The sequence below is a fragment of the Lutjanus erythropterus genome, chromosome 2 (assembly GCF_056507025.1).
Source record: "Lutjanus erythropterus isolate fLutEry1 chromosome 2, fLutEry1.hap2, whole genome shotgun sequence".
Lineage (NCBI taxonomy): Eukaryota > Metazoa > Chordata > Actinopteri > Lutjaniformes > Lutjanidae > Lutjanus > Lutjanus erythropterus.
Genome location: NC_139318.1, coordinates 14,031,213 through 14,037,500, shown reverse-complemented (window position 1 = coordinate 14,037,500; position 6,288 = coordinate 14,031,213). Strand labels below are relative to the sequence as shown.

General features: G+C 45.0%; 1 pseudogene across 1 annotated transcript in view; it reads right to left on the bottom strand.

Moving 5' to 3' along the window:
- LOC146331292 (uncharacterized) overlaps positions 1-2,464 on the bottom strand; it is a 24,623-nt pseudogene extending 22,159 nt beyond the window's left edge. The window contains exons 1-2 of the transcript XR_014772315.1: positions 2,457-2,464; positions 1,089-1,677 (exon numbers count right to left, since the gene is read on the bottom strand). The product of XR_014772315.1 is annotated as an uncharacterized LOC146331292 (transcript). The remainder of the gene's footprint in view (positions 1-1,088; positions 1,678-2,456) is intronic.
- Positions 2,465-6,288: the final 3,824 nt, after the last annotated feature.

Here is a 6,288-nt window from a genome sequence, read left to right as displayed (position 1 = left end):
CTCTCTTTCCCCCTCTCTCCTCCCCCCTCCTCTCCTTCTCTCTCTCCTGTCACACTAATGACACCACTTTCTGTGGAGTGCCAGTGCAGCGCGTTAAAAAACAATGGGGAAATAATTACACTCTTTCAATACAGTACAAATTGCAGGACCTGAGCAGCGGGACAGCGAGGAGAGATATAAGCAGAGGGAGGGAAGGGAGGGGAGGAGGGGATGAGAGAGGGAGGGGTGGAGACAAGGATGACTAACAATTACAACACGATAGGGGCTGGGTCTCATTACTGCGCCCATTAACATGCACCAAGTAATTTTCCCCTCTCAGTTTGTGTGTGTGCGCAAAACACAGAGACGGAGAGGAGAGGAGAGGAGAGGAGGGAGGGAGGGAGAGCGAGAGAGAGAGAAAGTGTGTGTGTGTGTGTGTGTGTGTGTGTGTGTGTGTGTGTGTGTGTGTGTGTGTTCTGCAACACACCTCCCTGCCTCCGTGCGCAATCTGCCCGGAGAACCCGGCGGCACCTCATTTCTCTCCCATATGTCTGAGCTCTGTGCGCTCTCCTCCTCTCCTCCTCCTCTATTCCCAGCCGATCATCACGAGCCATGCAGAGCGATTAGAAAAGAGCGCGGTCAGCGCAGATCACTCAATAGGCTCTAAGCAGCGGCCGATCGCTTATTTAACCTCACAGCGGTGCAACACTGCATCAATCTCACCTCAGTCTACACGGATTTACACGCGGTCAGCAGCCGCTTGAATCGGCTCATCATGCGTGCCGCTTTTACGCATGGAAATCACGCACCGAGAGGGAGCGCAGCAGCCACTTGGAGATCAGGGGACGTTTGGAAAATCCTGAAATCGTTCCTCAGCAGAAATGTGTTCTCTGCTCCCTGAGCCAACAACATCAAAGTTCAGCCAGTCAGCCAGTCGTTTAGTGAGTCAGTCAGCCAGTCACCACCCATTCAATCCTCTCCCTGCATCTCCACAGCCCAAGTCCCCCTCTGACCCCAGCCTCGTTTCATTAGCCTATTGACCGTGGGCCACGGGAATTAAAATGTGAATCTATAGGCTACTCATTAAATGTGAATAAAAACCACCTTACCCCAAATCTATAAACTCGTTGGCATGATCACAGGGAATTGTAAAGGATCCAGGTGAGCGCTCTGCCACTTTTCTGCTCCAACTCCACTGATTTTGTTTCCGACTATCCTTTTGGAGCCTCCTGTCCAGCTCCCGGAGCACAAACACGCAGAAGCAGCAGAGGTGAGGAGAAGGAGGAGGTGGAGGGCTACGCCGGAGTCCTCCGGAGCGATGTGGTCCAACCTGCCATGATCTCGCCGCTGCCGCGTCCCACCTCAAAGCCACTCTGAGGAGGAGAAAGTCATAAAAAGTGCGTAATTCCAACACCGTGCCGTGCCGGGATGATGTTTTTGGCGGACACTCCACACAAGTTCATATCCCCCCTCCCGAGCGTGTGACTGTCACAGTACAGAGGCGTTCCAGTCGCCGGAGAGATGCTGATGAGAGTGATGGTGTAGTGATGCAGGAGTGATAGTTGCGCTCCCGTCGCTCCTCCCGAGCAGGGATCGATTGGACATGAGAAATGCGATGCGAGCCCGTCTTCCCCATTCAGAACACGTGCAACAGCGCCCGCCCAGTTCACCAGCTCCCGAGTGCACCCCCCTCTTCTTCTTCCTCACTGATGTCATGTAGTTTACAAGTAGACAGGACTGTTGAGGTGGAAGGGAGCGATTCTGTGCCTACATGTTCGAGGGAGAGATGAGGTACATGAGAACCATTCTGAGAGTTTATCTTAAGTCATTCATCAGTCATTTTTCATGACGTTTCAACTTTTTCTGGTTTGTTTTGACAAAGTTACAACAGGGACAAATCAATGCTCTTTTTTTTTAATGAGAAAGAAAAGGTTTAGTTAGGTTTAGGTTTATTTGGGGTGTACACCTGTCTGGATTTTACATGGCAATATTAACTTAAGAATAATATGAGGGATGTAACAATACCACAACCTCAAGGTACATCAAAAGTCCATGATACGATCATTATCGTGATACCAAAAAAAGAAAAAAGAAATACCATGATCAAAAGTCCACAACATAATATTTATTGTGACATTAAAAGACAAAGAAAATACCACAATCAAAAATCCACAAAACAAAGAAAATACAGTGATCAAAAGTACACAACACAATACTTATCACAATGTCAAAAACAAAAAAAAAAAGATGATTTGTAAAATGTCCTTGATTAAATAAATCTTTTTTCTTTTCATTTTAAGTCAAAGTGCTTCTCATTTCCTCCTTTAATAAAGTAAAAGGACTTAAGCATGTGGTAATTAACAAAATACAACATCCCTATATATGAGTGGTTTTTTGCTCAAATTTGTCCAAAATGGTGGGAGTTTCTCTCACAATGATCACAGGCCGAAGGTCACATCTTACACTTCACTTCTCACCTCTTCATTACTTGTGTCTAACTCGTGTGTTGAGTTGAGGAGGGGGCCTGATGACGACTTTCATGCTTCCTTGCAGCCTGACAGGCGCATCGTGAGTCGATGACCCCTCCTCATCATCACCTAATAGTCCACCTCGCCTCTACACTTCGATCATGTTACAGATGGTGTCTGGATATCAATACTTGGTTGTGCGCTCGGCCGTACGCGCGGATGGTGTGTAACCCACCCCACCCACCCACCTCCCCCCAGCGAGATGTTTAACAGAATTTAATCACCGCCGCCTCTCCGTTACGCACCAGGAGACAGCCTATCAATTATTCCATCCCTAGAATATTCTAGTGTGTTGATGGCGATTGATTGCCTTGCGCTGCATTTGCAGTCGTTAAGACTTAGAGGAGGTCGATGTCTGCTAACGACCCGAGTTGAGGAGTATCCGATACATTCAGATGTCTTCCTTGTTTTCTTGTTGGGCCCATACGGTGAGGTCTGTGTCAGTGGAGGTGTTTTGGTTGGGAGTAGTTTACAGTTAGGTGTCTTTTAACCGAATCATGCACCATGTAGAATAATGAATTTCAGGCCTACAACACAGAGTACAGGCGATTATCTTTACAGCAATCTGAAGAATCCGTGTCTGGTACTGTCCTCACCACCCTGTGACAACTTGTGCTACCTGTGCACGAGCGAGAGAGTGCTGTGTGTTATTTTCGACCGATTAATCTAGGCTCGAATCTATTACAAATCGATCTGTCTGACTTTGAGCTGAGAACAGATTAGTCATTGATGTGTGGTCGCCAGGCCTGAGGTGCAAACATGCAGCCGTTTAGCTGTTGGATTCAGATTAAACATAAACCAAAACATTAAACTAAAGTAAAAAAAAAAAAAAAAGAAAGAAAGAAAATCTTAGAGAAAATCTTAGTTTCAGCACCATGGACAAGGCCAGGTTTCAAATAAAAAAACATTATGCTGACGTAAAAAAGAAGACAGAGGAAGAATCTTAGTCTCAGCACCGTGGATACGAGGATTCAGATAAAACTCAAGAAAGAAAGAAAGAAAGAAAGAAAGAAAGAAAGAAAGAAAGTTCCAGTTTCAGCACCATGGACAGAGCCAGACGCGCTGCATATAAATTCAGCACGCTGGACAGCTACAAACTGTCCTGTCACTGCTCTGCTTTCCTTTGCGTTTACTTTGCTGCCAAGTGGCTCATCTGATCTGATCCACGCTGCAGACCAAATAGACAAAAGTAGTTTAACCGTGTGAAGTGTAAGTGAACAGCAGAAAGTTGATCAAACATAATACATCCTGTCTAGTTGAGTCCACAGTGTTGAACCTGTGTGTCGCAGAGGGGAGAGGAGGCCTTTTATCTTAAAGTGAGGCAGCTAATGGATGCAACAGCTCCACAGCACTTATCTCATCTCTCCTCCCTCGGAGGGGCCAGATACTATCAGAGGAAACACATCATGTGACCTAAACACGGTTGAACAGTGTGAAATTTATTTTACACTTTCCATCACATTTCCAGTAGTTGTTACAAATCCATCCGTTTTCTTAACACGTTTCACTGTGTATCCGGTTCGATCTTAAATAGGAATGGGAAGTTACAGGTAGAATAATTCTCATATATATATTGTGGTATTTGTGGAAAAGGTATGAGTTCAGGCTCTTTGCGTGTCATATATCAAAAGAGTGCGGTTATAGGATCCCTCTGTGGGATTATTCCCCAATAAGCATCGCCCAGGGGAGAAAAACATTAAGGAAATATCTGCCTATAACTTGAGGAATATTTCTTCCTTCTGAATCGATATCCCTGCATTAATCCCCCTGTTTTCCTGGTGTGGAAAAGTGGCCGAGGTAAGATGAGCGGATTGTGATTGATTTGTCTGAGTTCAGTGGTGAGAAATGTTTGTCTTCGGAGATAAATTAGATTATGCTAATAATGACTTTGTAAAAACACAAAGATAAATGGCTGTAAAGATTAGCTTTAGGCAAATAAAGCCAATATATGTAAATAATGGAGCAGAAAGTTCCGAATTCTTCCGGTGGAAATGCCAAGCAAACTAAAATAGGACAGACAAATCATCTAGTGTGGCGTCTCACTCCTGAAACTCAAACGCGTAAAAACTTCATAAATCTGACGTGTGAATCGCGGCTCAGACGTGATTCTAATGACTTTACTCACAGCTTCCACCTCAGTGATTAAACCTCAGCATGTGCTTGCAATCTGATGCCTCTAAAGCCCGTTTCTTCGCTCCCAAGGCCTGTATTAAGGGCGACAGAGATAAGTAATTCAACATTTCTGCAGGAAAACACACGATTATTTAAGGCTCGACAAAATAAGGCCACCCAAACGTGGCTGTGGGAGAACTGTGGGTGGTAAACTTCCAGCGGCCCGAGGCTGTAAATGAGGAGCCTGTTCAGTAATGATAGGTGAGAGGAAGTCTGCCTGCAACACCGCTAATTACACCAGCGCACAGACGCTGCGCCCTGGCGGCCACCGAGGCAAGGTTACACCAAGCGCACAAGGACCGCGCCGCACACATATTTAAGACTTTTCTTCGCGATTTATACTTCAAATCGAAAGGAGTGTTGGGTGATCCGATGCGTTTCTCTCGTTCTCTTCCACTCAGATGCTCCAGCAAGCAGGCAGGTTTTGCGCTAAAACGCAGGCCCTGGTCATCGATTTGGAGCCGCCATGAAGGTTAATGAGAACAGACATCTTGGTTCCTCTTCTTTTGATCCCCTCCTGCATAGAGATTCTTCATTTCTTTACGAGGTCACTGGCAGTAACCTGAGCCGGGCCATAAATAGTGTCCATGCCAGACAGGCCCGGTGTCTGTCAATACTCAGAAAGTTCAGACACAACATCCGGAAAGAGCGGCCAGGAGCACAGCTGCCGACAGCGAACTTGTGATATTGGAGCAAAAAACATTTAAATAAACATTGTCTTCTTGTGACCCGTTGGGAAAATTTGTGAATAAATTGTTCTCACTCTGAACAGCGTTTGGAACAAGTCTGTCTGGGACGATCTCACAGCGGAGAGTGATGGTTTGGTCTCATGTGTGGTGTTATACTGCCCCCCTGTGGTCGAGAGGCGTCACTGTTAGCTGAGGTAGTTTTTGAGGTCATCCAGATTTATTATGGTGACAGTAAAAACTGAACTAGTGCCCTTTTCCAGGGAGTCCTTTCCCTCCTCAGACCTGAACTCACTAAAATAATGAAACCCACAACAAAGAGCTGTCTGCTATCAGCAAGAACCGGCATCACAGATGCTTCAGTTTTTCCCCCTCCAAGGTCAGACTTCAAAAGATGATTGATTAAATTAAGAAGAATTAAATCTCTGATCCCTAATATGTGCCAGCACAGACAGGACGAAGACATGCTTCAGCATTTTTTTAATAATTATTTATTTCAAAATATTACACAGCTTTTGAATAAGAAATTGCCTACAAGCCGAGCACAGCCCTGACCGAAAAGGGTCTGGCTGAGTTCAACACCGTTTCATTGATAAAACATCAAGCTCATGGAGAGGCCAAGGAACATGAAAATGATCTGCTGAGTGCTCAAAATACTCCTGTGCATTGCATCAGACTGCATGCATATTGTGCTCACTCCAAGCCAGAGTGATTTACTGTCAAATGTGAAACTAACAGCATTTAAAAGGCTTTAGGAAAGGTAACAGACAACATTTGACCATACTGACAACACATTTCCTTTGGTAAAATACAAAGAAAATAATGATAAACATCAGTATCAACAGTACATTCCATCAATCCAACATGATATACACACGCTTAAATAATAAATGTTAATGATGTAAACTGCAAATACAGATGCA